The sequence below is a fragment of the Oryx dammah genome, unplaced genomic scaffold, assembly GCF_014754425.2.
Source record: "Oryx dammah isolate SB20612 unplaced genomic scaffold, SCBI_Odam_1.1 HiC_scaffold_14, whole genome shotgun sequence".
Lineage (NCBI taxonomy): Eukaryota > Metazoa > Chordata > Mammalia > Artiodactyla > Bovidae > Oryx > Oryx dammah.
This window is the reverse complement of record NW_024070198.1, coordinates 49,131,106-49,146,368: the sequence shown is the minus strand read 5'-3', so window position 1 is coordinate 49,146,368 and position 15,263 is coordinate 49,131,106. Positions and strand designations below refer to the sequence as shown.

Genomic DNA, 15,263 nt, shown 5'->3' with positions numbered 1-15,263 from the left:
TGCTTCTCCCTCCGGGGCGTGGTTTTCTGCATGGTACCACCAGCTCCAGCTCGAGCACAGAGATCTGCAGGGTCACACCTCTCTGACGTCCTTCCAACGTGAAGTGGCTCCGAGCTTGCTGTCACAGGAAGATGACGCATCCATGTCCGGGAGTCTCTGAACGTGTCAGGCTTTGCAGCAGAGGGGAATGGAAGATGCAGACGGACGGAAGAGTCGATGCGTTCCCGTCGTCGTGCTGGAGAAGACTCTAGAGAATCACTTGGACCGCTAGGAGATCAAACCAGTCAGTCATAGAGGAAATCAACCCTGAATATTCACTGGAAGGAATGAAGCTGAAGCCTAAGAACTTTGGCCACCTGCTGTGAAGAGCTGACTGACTGGAAAAGACCCTGATGCTGGGAAAGAGTGAGGGCAGGAGGAGAAGGGGACGACAGAGGATGGGATGGTTGGATGGCGTCACTGACTCAGTGGACATCCGTCTGAGTAATTCTGGGAGATAGTGAGGAACAGGGAAGCCTGGTGTGCCGCAGTCCACGGGGTCACAGAGTCGGACACGACTGAGCGACTGACAAACAGCAAATGGCGTCAGGCTGCCCAGCAGGCGGGACGCTGGCTCAGCTCCTCCCAACGCCCAGGGTGGCGACAAGGGCCCCTGCAAGCGGGAGGCGGAGCTGGGAGGCAGCGCTCAGGGATGCCGGTGAGGACTCACTGCCTTGGGGTCGAGGGGTCCAGGCGCTGAGGGACCAGGCACTCTAGAAGCTGGGAAAGGGAAAGGGGAAGGACAGAAGACTCTGCTCAGTCACGAAGCTGAAGGAAATCCTGCCATTTGTTCCACCTGAGCGGGCCTTGAGGTCATTGTGCTGAGAGAAGTCAGTCAGACAGAAAGACAAACACCGTGAGATCTCGCGTGTGGAATCTTAGAAAGTCACGCTTGTAGGGACAGAGAGCAGGGTGGTGGGTGCCAGGGCTGAAGGGGGCCTAGGGAGCAAGCTCCCCGCTCGGAGAGGAGTAAGTTCTGGGGACCTAACGGGTAGTGCGGCGACTGTGGTCAGCAAGACTGTTCCAGCGAGATCCTTAAACCTTCTTGCACGGAGTGATCACGGTGGGTGCTGGGTGTGTCTCCCGGCCTCAGTGTGGTCATGACTTCATGTGTGCATGCTAAGTCCCTTCAGTCGAGTCTGACTCTGTGCGACCCCGTGGCCTGTAGCCCACCAGGCTCCTCTGTCCACGGATCCTCCAGGCGAGAACACTGGAGTGGGTTCCCATGCCCTCCTCCAGGGGACCTCCTGGACCCAGGGATTGAACCAACATCTCCCATGTCTCCTGCACTGCAGGCGGGCTCTTTCCCACTGAGCCGCTGGGAAGCCCAGTCGTTTCAGAGCCTACACCATTACGCGGTACACCTTACACAGCGTCATATGTTAATGATATCTCATAAAGCTGAAAAAGACGACTCACAGTGTTGTGCTGAAAGATATAAAGTTCCCAAGGAAATAGATAAATTTCAAAATCAAAATTACTGACACTGGCTTGAGAAGTTCAGTTCAGTTCAGTCGCTCAGTCGTGTCCGACTCTTTGTGACCCCGTGAATCGCAGCACGCCGGGTCTCCCTGTCCATCACCAACTCCCGGTTCACTCAGACTCACGTCCATCGAGTCCGTGATGCCATCCAGCCATCTCATCCTCGGTCGTCCCCTTCTCCTCCTGGCCCCAATTCCTCCCAGCATCAGAGTCTTTTCCAATGAGTCAACTCTTCACATGAGGTGGCCAAAGTACTGGAGTTTCAGCTTTAGCATCATTCCTTCCAAAGAAATCCCAGGGTTGATCTCCTTCAGAATGGACTGGTTGGATCTCCTTGCAGTCCAAGGGACTCTTAAGAGTCTTCTCTAACACCTCAGTTCAAAAGCATCAATTCTTCAGCGCTCAGCCTTCTTCACAGTCCAACTCTCACATCCATACATGACCACAGGAAAAACCATAGCCTTGACTAGACAGACCTTAGTCGGCAAAGTAATGTCTCTGCTTTTGAATATGCTATCTAGGGTGATCATAGCTTTTCTTCCAAGGAGTAAGTGTCTTTTAATTTCATGGCTGCAGTCACCACCTGCAGTGATTTTGGAGCCCAAAAACATAAAGTCTGACACTGTTTCCACTGTTTCCCCATCTATTTCCCATGAAGTGATGGGACCGGATGCCATGATCTTTGTTTTCTGAATATGTAGACAACCTATATTAACAAGGAAAAAAAGGAAAACATTGTTGCATAATTACCTCAATAAAAGCATCAGATTCTCCTCCCTCCCCCCAAAAAACAACTTATAAGGAAATTATCCTGGATTATCCAGGATGGTCCAATGTAATCACAAAGTTCTTATTAGGAAAAACATAATGGGGTTGGAGAGAAAGGCGGAGGGGGACAGAGACATTGAGCAACAGAGACACACAGAGAGACAGACAGAGAGACATAGAGAGACGGAGACGTGGAGAGAGACGGTGACGTGGGTAGACGGAGATGTAGAGATGGAGATGAAGGGAGACAGAGACGAAGGGAGACGGAGACATAGAGAGACTGTGACGTAGAGACGGAGACGTGGAGACGCAGAAAGACGGAGACACAGAGAGAGGGAGATGGAGACGCAGAGAGCCCGAGACCCAGCCGCTGCGCGTTCAGAGCAGGTGATAGGACGCAGGGGCGCAGTGGTGGTAGGTGCACCCGCTTTTCCACAAAACTCGACTCGGAAGTTCCTGTTAGGAGCCCCCTTGAGGGGGTCTTAGGGGTGTTTAGGGAAACTGTCTACAGGTATCTCAGTGCTGGTCTTAAATCAAAACGCTCTGCGGTTTCCTTCAATGAGGTTCCAATGAGAAAGCCAAAGACCAGTGGAGGTGAGGCGACGTGAACGTCATACAACCCTCAGAGCGCACACCATGCTTCAAACACATGAGCTCATTTTTAAAACAACTGTGTTTACTTTTATCTTTAATCCGTATTCATCATAGAATAAGTGGCTGCAACCATTATGTCTGTCTGCCAGGCCCTCAGACAAAAAGAGGAGGGGGGTTCCCTGAGCCCCCAGACCCCCAGAGGGCCTCTCTGACCGGACGGTGGCTTGGGGGCTGTGCTGAGCCCAGGGCGCCCCGACCCCCCAGGACTCCCACCTCCACATCTTGTCATCTCTCCTCCAAGGACGCCACCCTCCCTTGACACAGGTGCCAACCTGTGCGTTCCTCAGACGAGCCCTAGTGATGCCTCAGATGCTCGTGGGTGATAATGTCTAACCGTCCCCATGAGAAGCTCTGGACTTGAATGTCCTGCCTCATCCAGGGGATGAGGTAACTTAGGAGGTTTCTACCTGGCTTCCTCAGGGTCACACTGACCCCGTGGACCAGGGACACCAGGAGGGCATGGCACCTCCCAAAGGGTGTCAGCCCCTTCGTTCGCTGGGGCCTAGGGCACGAGCAGTGGGTGGGCCTGTGGGCCTGGTGGACACCCCTAATCCAGGTCTGGGCTTGGACCCCATTTTCTGTACGACTTCCTCATGTCCTCTCTAATGTGTGGCCACGCCGACTCTCCACGTCCCTCCTTGGACACCAGCAGAAACTCAGACACCGTGCCCACTTCTCCCCTGCCTGTGGCCATCTGGGTGAATGCAGACGGGCCCGGGACGCCCACGTGGGAGCTCACACCCGTGTCACGGGGCCCTTCCTGCCGAGGCTGGGCAGTAAGGTCGAAAGGTTCGTCTGGTTGATTCAGATAAAATCACCTGTATGACGGCACATGGATGTCGGTGGAGAATAGCCATCAGTTTGCTTCTCTTCCTGGGAAATGTCCCAAGCTCCGCCCTGCAGCTCCAGCCTGTAGGAGCTTGTGGGGAGCTGGAGGGACAGTGCAGGGGCCACCTGGCTCCTCCAGGGCCAGAGGACGTTCCCCCAAGTTATTGGCTCTCTCTGTAGCAGGTAAATCCGCATTTACTGAGATCTGCATCAGGACTGGGTGATGGCTTTGTCTCCTGTGAGTATTCCACTGGGGTCTGGTCCTGGGGTTCACTTTGATGAGGTTTGCAGATCAGTGCTTACCCAGCTGCTCTGAGGGGAGAGACATGGACCCTGTGCCTGCAGGGAGGAAGGCCTGTGTAGACACGGCCGTGCTCTATAAACGATGTGATGGCCTGGGGCCCAGCGCTCCGCCAGGCCAGCTGGCATGGGTACCCCCTTCTGACCATTCCTAGAACCTCGGGCAATGGATGCTGTCTCTGAAGGCAGCAGTCCAGCTTGTTGAAAATCTCTGTCTTCAGCGAATGAGATCTGATTTCTCTTCCATGGAAACCTCTCTGAGCAGGCAGGAACCCAACGGCCTCTGGTAACCTGCTGAGTTATGCTCTCATTCAGGGGTGTGTGTGTGTGTGTGCATGAGTGTGAGAGTGTGTATGTGAGTATGAGTGTGGGTGTGTGAGTGTGTGGGAGTATGAGTGTGTGAGTGTGAGAGTGTGTGTGAGCCAGTCAATGTGTGTGTGAGAGTGTGTGTGTGTTTGTGTATGTGAGTGTGTATGAGTATATTTGTGAGAGAGTGTGTGAGAGTGTGTGTGTGAATGTGTGTGAGTGTGTGAGTGAGGGTGAGTGCAAGTGTGTGAGTGCAAGTGTGTGTGAGTGCAAGTGTGTGTGTGAAAGCATGTGTGTGTGTGTGTGTGTGTGTGTGTGTGTGTGAGTGTGTGTGTGTCAGCCAGCGGAGGCGGGGAGGCAGGGCTGCGACTGAGGACGTGGGCTCCTGGGTGTGATAACAGGGCTGGGTCAGCAGGCAGGGGCCGTGGATGGGGCACCAGCCCGGGACTGGCAGAGGAAGACAGTGAGCCTGGGTGCCCTGTGCAGCTCCTGGGGGAGGCTCTTTCCAAAGGGGTTAGAAGCGCACTTTTACTGGAAGGTGGGGGACACAGGGATGGGTCCCCTGGCTCATCCCTGGGACCTGGGGCGTCCTGTCGTTCCTCGGGCTTCCTGGTGCTTCTGCTCCGGTGCTGACAGAGGGAAGGGCTGTGTGTGTGTGTGTGTGTGTGTGTGTGTGTGTGTCGGGGGGGTCTGAGGGCTCCGCTTCCTCGCTTCTTCCTCAGGCAAGGCTGAGGACTGGGGTCGCTGTCTGAGATCACTGCCTCAACTAGGCCCAGCAGGTCCGATCCCTTAGGACCAAGACCTGAGCATCGGGTCAAAGTCAGTGAAGCCAAACCACACCAGTGACCTACCGGCCTGACCTTGACTTCTGTTCTTAGTTCTGAAGGGAGAAATCACCGTTTGTGCCTAACAGTGGCTCCACGCAGGCTCACACCCACTAACCCGCCTTTCTTTCTTTCAACCCCTGCAAAGCTCAGACACTCACACAGACCGTGTAAGAAGTCTCCCCTGGAGCAAGTGCAGTCTCTCTATGGAAGGGATGCATGTGGCTGCCCGGAGCACGGGGGGTGGGGTGGGGTGCGGCACGTGGACAGGTGACCCACTGGTGGCCTCTGGCCTCTCCCAGCGACGGGGAGACGGGCGGGGAAGGTCTAAACGGGCAGGAGAGGAAGGGCAGTGGCCAGGGCAAGGGGGCAGTGCAGAGGAGCCCCGAGGGCCAGGGACAGGCGAGCGGCCCCGGCTGCGAGTGGTGGCCCCACGGGGGCCAGAGAAGGTGACGGGCGAGGTCAGGGAAGGACAGGAGCACTGGCCACCAAGCGAGTTGGCGAGGGGACCCGAGCTCCCAGCGAGACAGAGGGCGCGGAGAAGTGCGCCTGCCAAGTATTGGACGCGCCGGACGCTCCAGATTTACCAGGAAATAAACTCGAAGAACTGTTTGAAGAGCATCCTCCTTGTGACTGTTCAGACGGCATCTTCTTGGGTGAAGCCATTTTCCGATGCCTTAGGCACCGGCACACTTGCTTCATAAACACAATGATAAGAATACACGAAGTTCGTAAGCAACTGAGCCACTTGTGATGATGAGCCTTTCTCAAACTTCTGACAAGGAGTGCATGTCGGTTGGATATATTCAGGGACTATGCGTGTCTACTCAGGTTAATTTAGAGAACCGTTCATGAAGCAAATCCATTTTTCCTCTATTTTTTTCAAAATTGACCTGGATCCCCCAGCACCACAGCGGCTCACGTGCGGACCTGCAATGTGGAGGAAGAACCAGCTCTGACTCCCACGCCGAGCACGCTGTGGGCCTTAACCCAGCCGGCATCTGAGAGTCGGGGCCGCTTCGCCCCACGTTCCTGGTGAAACAGCCACCTTCCCCACAGGGCATCCTGCCCTCATGGGGGCTACGGAGAGGGCAGGGGTGGAGCCGGCAGACGTGGGGCCCTGGGGTCAGGGGCACGGGGGTCTGGTGAGGCTGGAGGATGCACTCGGCAGGAGCAGGGCCGCAGGGTGGGGAGGGGAGGCAGCCATCCCTGGAGGAGCATCGGAGGTGAAGGTGGGGGAGAGGGTCTTGCCCGGGCTGTGGGCGCTGGCACGGCGTGCGGACAGTCCTTGGAGGTGTGTGCTGCCTGGGGGTGCGCCGCTGTCCACAGGGCAGCGGGGGCTGGTGTTCGGAGTGGGGAGTGTGTCCAGGGCAGGCGTGGGGTGGGGTCTGACCAGCAGTACCCCTAAGTCCCCTCCAATGTGATGCATTTGAAGTCTTGGCCCTATTCTTAGAGGGGTCATCCGTGTGAGCATCCTTGTCTTCTGAGTGTGGAGGCAGGAATCTGTCCACTGAAGACAGGTCTGTGATGCCTGCAGGCGCTGGGAGGAGCCCCCTCATGGAGGGAGGAGCCCTTGATAGCTGACTGTGTGGTGAGAGCAACGTGGCCCACCCTGGCAAGCACGGATCAGGGGCCCGGCTACCCAGAGCATCAGGAGCGTGTGCTCAGCCAGCGCCAGGACCCGGGGGCCACTCTGGGCAGTGTGGTGTGCAGAGGCCACGGAGCAGTTCCCCTGGGGACGGGGCAGGGCAGGAGCCCGAGGAAGCCCCAGCATCCTCTGAGCTGGGGACAGAGCTGGACACATAGAACTGGGGACAGTTGTCACCTGCTGAGACCCGAGGAACATCACCCCTTCCTGTTCATACTAGGGAGGAATGCTGTGGTTCCGATTTCTGATTGGAGGGGTCACAAATGCAGTATGTTTCTGCCTTTGAAAGGAAGGTGCTAATGCATTTGCTTGTTTCCATCAATCCAGGTTTCCTCTACTCAAGGGAAGGAGGGCTCTGCACAGAGGAAGACTTGGGTTGCCAGAGAAGGTCTCAGCCGCTTCCTTTTAACGGTTCCCCATCGTGAGCCAGCTGCTGTGCACAACGGTTTCTACGCATCATCCATGTAAACCTCATGACCCCTGCAAAGTAGATGCTGCTAATCACTATTCCCAGAGCTGCCCCCAGGGAAACATCCTTCCACCCCAGCCTTGGCTCACACGTTGGCTGACCCCGCTCTTTCTAACTGCCCCTCGAGCACCCCACCCTCTGATTCGATTGTCCTTTAACACACGATCTCCAGTTGACAACCTTCCTCCTGGTGGGTGCTGCCTTCAGCCAGACTCCTGGTTGCCGGGCCGGGGTCCAGCCCCGGTGAATCCAGGGAATTTGAAGGTGGGGATGGCGTCAGCGTCTTTGGAAAAATACATATTTAATTACAGATATATAGAGAGATTAGAAACGGATAGTGTAGTAGGAGATAGTGTAGTGGAGAAAAGGAGGCTGAATCCAGATGGGAATTCAGCCAGAGAAATGGGAGCAAGAAAGAAGCACCATGGGGGAATCAGTCTTTCCGGAAACTGATCCGATTTCTTTATTTTTGGGTTTGCTTATATACCTTTTGTTACACATAGGGATGAATACAGAGTCACGCGGGGGTCAGCAGTCTTGACCTTTATCAAAATCAGGTGCTTCACATAAATGTATAAAAAAAGGTTTTAGGGATATTACATCATCTGGCCATGAGTGAGACCTGCTGACATTTTATGATCCTTTCTTTCTGATAACCAAAAAACTTATTTCTTTCAAGGGTGTTTTTTCTTAAATCAGGCACCACCCTCCAAGTAAAGTTACATTCCTATAGGGTGAGGGTGTAGTGAGTTACAATCAAGAAAGGAATTTATTTAACCCAAGGTTAACATGATTAATCTTAAAGGTTAATACTTATTTCTCCTATATGCTTAAAGGTTAATACTTATTTCTCCTATATGCTAGTTATATTCATTATAAGGGCAGGGAATCTGGAGATTTAGCAGCAAACATCAGCCCAACAAATGAAAATCCTTTCACCAATGCTCCCCTTAAGATCTATCTAGTCTTAAGATAGTGATAAAGTTACATTTTTACATAGCAAGGACACAGTGATTTATAACAAAGTACAGTGATCTATTACAAAAGAGAAAATTCATTAACTCAAAAAGTCTAGTATTGCTAACCTTAAAAACTACTATATTTCCTTTTCTATATTCCAAATACATTGATTAATATATTTCCAGGTGCCTAAGGATATGGAGGCCTGGCGGCAATCATTGACTCAACAATGAGAAAAGCCCTATGCTACTTAAGACTTTGAAAATGCTCCAAATCTCTCTGTGCTGTTTATGGTTGAGAGGTAGTAAACAGTCATGTGCTAGTGGCAGGAGTATGGATAATCCCGTCACACAAGCTAGTCTGTCAGCAGAGAGGTTTGACCTGAGACAACCTTGTCCCACCCAGAGCAGGGAATTAGCAGCAATTATTGGCACAACAAATGAAAAACCCTTCACCAATATAATTCCTAACCAACCCACTATATTAATAATTTCTAACTCCCCAAAAGAATTTGCCTTTAGTAAGTCTAAAACATCTCGTGCCTCTCAGGTTGGGAGGCTGTAAACAATCACATGTGGCCGGATGAACCTATACAGGCCGGCTGGATAACCTTCAGAGGAGTCCGTAAGCTGAAACACTCTTGTCACACCCAGGAAGTTTTATTGCCTTGGAGCTGCACGTTTACTCCTTCTCCAAGAGAAACGGTTATGGGGGAGAGCATAAAACAGACTCTGGTTTTGGGGTAGATGCTCGGGAACAGGGGGTTTCCTGAGGCTTGATCACGCCTTTGCGTATGCCAAGCCTCCTTCCTCATGACCTTTGCCATGGGTGGAGTTCCTCACGCTGGCCCCCGGCACCTGGAGTCCTCCAGGGACTCCTCCTCCTCGGAGTGTCCGCAGCCTACCACCCTCCTGCCAGTGCTTGCTGCCTAGCTGGCTTGTCTCTGGGGACCTCTCCTCCCAGATAAGCAGAAGGCAAGGTTCACCTTTGTATATAAGGGCACAGTTGTAGAGAGGCTCAATCTCCTTTGTCTGTAGAGAGGGGAAAAATACCCTCTGCCCGACTGAATTTATGGTGTAAGTGCACAGTCTTGGCTGGTCTTCAGTCCATGGCACCAGAGCCTCGGCCACTGCACAAGTGATTGTGGGGACTGCGGCTCTGGCAGGAGTCGGTAAATCCTTGGCCAAACTTCTCCCTTTGTCTTCCACTTTATTTCCAGAAAGACCTCCGCATGATGGCTGCTTGTAATACAGGCAGAGCGTCTGAGCTTCCGTGTGGGCGTGGCTCCCAGGCCGGTCCCAGCTGCTTTCGCATTTGCATTTCTTGGCATATATATATATATATATATATATATATTTTTTTTTTACTTCTTTTTGCCAATGAAATGACTCTAAAAAATGTGTACCCTTGACTTTGGAAAGCAGCTATGCTTATCACCGTACCACCCATGCAATACACTTGACTTTGACAAAGTAAAATATAACACTTTGGAATAATGTACCTGCATTTCACTTGCCTGATTACTTGTTCAACGTTCGTGAAAGGATTCACCACTCCATCTCTCAGGCACAGGCAGGGCAGGGGGACAGAGCAGGCTGATGCAGGGAGCCTCGGCAGGCGCTGGGCTTCAGCAGTCTCTAGCTGTCTGAGGTGATGCAGGCTGGGAAATGTTGGCTTGACGTGTGAGAATCAGAGCATGCAGGTGGGGTTTGGAGTCTGGCTTGGTGGATGAGGGGAGGGTTCACCCGTGGACCTGTGTGGATTCTCTTAGAATCAGCCGCCCTGGAGGTACAGACTCTCCCGAGTAAAGGGCTGTGCTTGGGGGTAGAGGTTGAGGGGGTGGGTGTTGAGGGGATGAGGTTGAAGGGATGAGGTAGAGGGGGTGTGGGTGGGACACTCCAGGGTCCACTGCCCTTGGGTTAGCACTTCCAAGTTCACGACATAGACACCCTCTTCCCTCTTCTTCAGGGGAGCCTGGGGAGACCCCAGTAGTTGAAGACGGGGTTTCAAGGTTTAGATTTGCTTGGCTTTCAGTGTTATGGGGCCTCTTAGGTTTTTGAGGGAAGAGGAAGATTTTTAATTTAAAAAGAAATGATGGTAAACCTTCTGGAATATTCTATATAAACAGTTTAATTTTTTTTTTTCCCATAAAGAGAAAACTGTAATTGTTGGGGTCAGGGCAAACACGTAAGCAGAGAGGAACTCTGTGTCCTATGCAGAGTGTACTTTCCTAAGTGCACTTTCCTAAGAGTGAAGAAAAGTGAAAGAAAGTCGCTCAGTCATGTCCAGCTCTCTGGGACCCCAAGGACTATACGACCCATGGAATCCTCCAGGCCAGAATACTGGACTGGTTAGTCTTTTCCTTCTCCAGGGGATCTTCCCAACCCAGGGACTGAACCCAGGTCTCCCACATTGTAGATGGATTCTTCACCAGCTGAGCCACCAGGGAGGCCCAGGAATCCTGCAGTGGGCAGCCTACCCCTTCTCCAGCAGATCTTCCTGACCCAGGAATTCTTGCATTGAGACCCTGACCCAGGGTGTCTTGCATTGCAGGTGGATTCTTTACCAGCTGAGCTACCAGGGAAGCCCATGAGTGAAGGGTTCATGTCTAACTGTAGCCTGGGTGGAATCACAGCATCTCAGTGGGATCCTGGTGGGGTCATCAGGCCCCTGTATGTCTCCATCCTCAGGGCTCCTCCCAGTCTTTGCAAGAAGGAGAGAGACGTGTTTGCTCTGGTCAAGCTGCATGGTGCCCTTCATCCCCTGGAGCCAGACCAGCACTTGCAAAGCTGTTCAGTGGCCAGAGCTGAGTCAGGGACAGAGAGCCGGGTCCTCATGCAGGCTGTGCTGTTGACGGCAACTCGATGACTTCGCTCACTTGTCTCGAAATCAGTTCCCTTCCTGAAAGTTGGAAGTGAAACACATGTGGTCTGGATGCCCTGCAGGGACCTAGGCCTCTGGGTGGTGACTCGCAGGACAGAAGGCCAAGTTCTGCCTCTGCACAGGGAGCTCCGACAGGCTGACCCCTGAGCCCCGCCCCTCGTAAGGGCACCAAAGCTTGCACATGGGGCCTCAGCCGCTCGTGCTCAGGGGTGTGTGGTGTGATCACAAAACAGGGCTGTCCTGGCACAGTTCGGGCCCCTCTAGCAAGGGCCATGGAACAGGTTGAGTCCGAGGTCTGTGAGAGCCTGCCGCGTCCCAGCCTTCCCCGGTGAGAAGGGCAGCAGCCCCGTCTGGAACACCGAGTTTCCTCCCCAATGTGTCAGTTAAAAGAGTGACACATCAAGGGTTCCACGAGTGGAGAGAAAACCCCCCTTTCAGCCAGTCACCATGAATCCATGATTTGAGTTAACGTTTTGAGGAGATCGCGGCCTGGGGGGGACTTCCTCCCACACGGTGAGTTCCAGGGGCAGAAGCCCTCTCGTGATGGCCTTGCAGCCACAGGGGGCCTTATAGGGCGAGGCTCGTTCCAGATGACCCGAAGGCTGACGACAGCAGAGTAACTGGTTAGACAGGAACACTGGAAGACCTGCTTGCCGGCAGCGTTCTTGCGGTCCTTCCTTCCTTCTTGGTTCGGGGGGTCCCCTCTCCCCAACTATCCCTCTCTAGCCACTGCCTGCGCTGTGGCAAGGGCTTCTGGTCACTGAGCAAAGGGGTGGAATGGGCTGAGCCTGCCAAAACCTTGGTTTTTAAGGACTCCCTGCTTCGTGGGTGGAGTCTTTTCTTCATGCTGAACCCGGCTCAATGATTTTCCAGCCTGCCCCAGAGGGGCTGCAGAGTGAGCTTACCCTGAGGTGCCAGCTCACTCGCTGACCCTGCAGAGCCCTCGAGGCTCCAGCTTTGTGCTGAGCCATCCCCTGGGGCTGGGCCACAGCTGTCCACACCTGCATAAGGTGAGCAAAGGCTGCGTTCGCATCCTCCAGGAAGGCCTGAACAAGTCCTGCAACCGTGTGGGTAAAGACGGGAGAGGTGCCAGGCAGGTGCATGGCTCCTGGGACTGCGTCCTGGACTGAGGGTCCCGAGGGCCAAAGGCCCATTCAGTAGTCTAGAGCGGGCCCCCCAGACATCAGCGTACACAGGGAGAGCCTGCTGAGATGCAGGTTCTGACCCGATAGGTCTGCGGTGGAGCCTGAGAGTCTGCCCTCCTAGTGATAACCAGCTGGTCACACTGCAGCTGTGGACCGTGAGTCTCACCCCGGCACAGGGGCTGGGCAGTGAGGGAGCCACAAGCTACTGGAGCCGTTTAAATTTAAATAAAAGAACAGCTTGATTCCTCCATGTCCCGGCCACATGGCCACCCTGACTGGAGCTGCCATGCTGAGTGGCGCAGAGGCATTTCCGTCACCGGGAACATTCTCCCGGGGAGGGCCGTGCACGGGGGCATTTCCGTCACTGGGGACACTCTCCCGGGGAGAACTGTGCAGGCCCTGGGCTTGGTGAGAGGCGACAGGTAGAGCTGCTACGTCAACGGCAAGGCCATTCGCTGTATCATTCAGTTATCAGAAAGGCATCTGGATGAGCTTCATCAAGAGTCAGACCAGGAGCTGTCAGAGAAAATTAAAACAGCTGTTCATTTCGTCTGAGTCCACCTTCCTGGGAAACTGATGGTAAGTGGGAATTCTAATTGATCTCATTTCTGGCATTCTTCCCGTGAGTAGACGCCGATAGTTTAACAGCGATGGGAGGTGGTGTCGTTTCCTGGTCAGTGCCGGCCGCAGCGATTCCAGGCAGAGCTTCAGCCCCATCCCTGCTTGGATGCGACCCTGCTCCCTTCCCTTGCTCTCACCCTGCTCCAAGCCCACTCTCCTGAGCTGCTGCAAAGCTTGTGGCCAATAAGTCTGTCCCTGGCTTTTGTCTCCTCAAATCCATCCTCCCTGAGCTGCTCAAAATCAATAGGACCTTCATCAAACTAATGTTAAAAATGCACATTACAGCCAATGTGATAAGGCAGGAAACTGAAAAATGAGACATGTTGGACAGGAGAAAGCCAACACGTTTGCAAGCAATACGACTGAACACTGGGACAGCTCATGAGGAATTAGTGACAATCTATTAAAGCTGCGTGTGCGCACACACACATACACACACACGCACACACACACACGCGCACACACACATACACACACACGTGTGCACACACACACACATGCACACACACACATACACACACACACACACAAGTTCTGCACGTTGGCCAGATTGTTTTGAAAGAATATCATTCTCTCTAACTGCAATACATGACGTAACGTGACATAGAGTTCAAGCCCCGGCACCACTCGTGGGGGCCCAAGTCCTGATCCAGGCCCAGCCGGTGGACGGTGTGAGGCTGGTAGAGGCCCCCAGCGTGCCAGGCCCACGTCTTCTCAGAGTCAGGTTGCTTGGGAATGCAGCCCAAAGTGGGTGGTAAACTCCATCTAAGGCTAATGATATAATATAATGTAATGTAATATAATCAGACACAGAACTGTCTACCTGGGCTCTAGGGAGGCAGGCTCTGTCTGGCAGCCTCCACAGCCTCCCCAGCCTCTAGGGGAGGAGGCTCCAAGGAGGCTCTTCCATCCCCAGGTAGCATAACTCACTTGTCCCCACATCCTTCTCTCGGGGTCTGCTTCTGGGGTGACCTGACTCTAGACACACTCTTCTCGGCCCCCTGAGGCTTCCAGGCCCCGCTCAGCAGTGCAGGCCAGCGGCACAGACTTGGCACGGACAGCTGCCCATCAGTTATCCATGCTGGTCCCCACGTGGCTCTTGCCTCTCTCACAGGGGAGCCGTGAGACTGCGAAGGATGAGTCAGGTCATATGGGGATGTACAGGGCTGGGGGTCTGGGCCCAACCAGCGTCTGCCTCCCCCGCCCTGAGACCGTGACCCTGGATGCAGAGGTCAGCTGACAGGAGTGCTCAGAGTGGGGATGGTCAGAGACCTGGTTCCGTCAGCTCCTCTCACTGATGGGACACTGTCCCAGGGAAGGACGAGAGTCCTCGCTGCCTGACTCCTGACTCGTCTGATTCCTCAGGGCTTCTGAGGCAGGAGGCCACCAGGCCAGTGCCCTGGTCTGGGAGAATAATTAGACCTGGAGCCTGGAGCAGCTAGGGCGCCTCCAAGGCCCATGTCCTGGGAGAACACAGGGTGTTTCCCTTCTGCTTTGTCGGTCTGTTGGCTCAGACCCGGAGCCAGACTCGTCCCTGAGGAATCGGCACTGAGGTGTCAGGACCAGAATGAGTCAGCTGGATTCGGGACCCCGGGAACCTCAGCCTCGGGGTGAACTTCTCAGCCAAGAGTGGGGAGCGAGGCTGAGATGCAGGAAACACGGCCCCTCCTCCCACATTCTGGCTCCGAAAAGTGAAATAGGACATCAGCACATCCCATGGAAACACACTGAGCCACTGCCCAGGCCAGCAAAGAGCCTCGATTGCTTGGAGAGGACACAGAGGAGGGACAAACACGTGTGCCTGACGGGGCCTGGGCCCTGCCTGTGGGCTCAGACCACGTGGTGAGAGACGGTTTTGGGAAGCAGCGTGCTTTTGCATTCACACTTTTGACAAACACGTAGTACAGCTTTTACTTTAGAGGGAAGACGGTGAACGCAGCACCTTCTGACAAGAACGGGCCACTTCTCCTGACCCAGCTTTCCTTATGACCTTCAGAGAAAGAGCTAGAAAATTGAGGAATCATGAAGCTCTTCTAAAGATATTTATTGCTGTTGGTCACTCAGTCGTGTCCGACTCTTTGCGACCCCATGGCCTGCTGCACGCCAGGCTTCCCTGTCCTTCACCATTTCCCAGAGCTTGCCCAAACTCACAGCCATTGAGTCGGTGATGCCATCCAACTATCTCATCCTCTGTCATCCCCTTCTCCTCCTGCCTTTAATCTTTCCCAGCATCAAAGCAATTAATGCTTTGGAGCAGTTCCCTATGTCCTCTGAGCCTGCCAGTGTTGTGCTAAACACTCTGATTCTCCCAAATTACAGTTCAGCTCCTCCTGCTC

The 15,263-nt window shown here is 53.9% G+C and overlaps 1 long non-coding RNA gene across 2 annotated transcripts; it reads left to right on the top strand.

Moving 5' to 3' along the window:
- The first annotated feature begins 201 nt into the window (after positions 1-201).
- LOC120873845 lies at positions 202-13,702 on the top strand. Of its 2 annotated transcripts, none has more exons than XR_005723541.1 (3): positions 202-212; positions 10,945-10,950; positions 13,543-13,702. It is a non-coding gene; the product is annotated as an uncharacterized LOC120873845 (long non-coding RNA). The 2 variants fall into 2 exon arrangements; XR_005723540.1 differs by lacking the exon at positions 10,945-10,950 and adding an exon at positions 6,174-6,179.
- Positions 13,703-15,263: the final 1,561 nt, after the last annotated feature.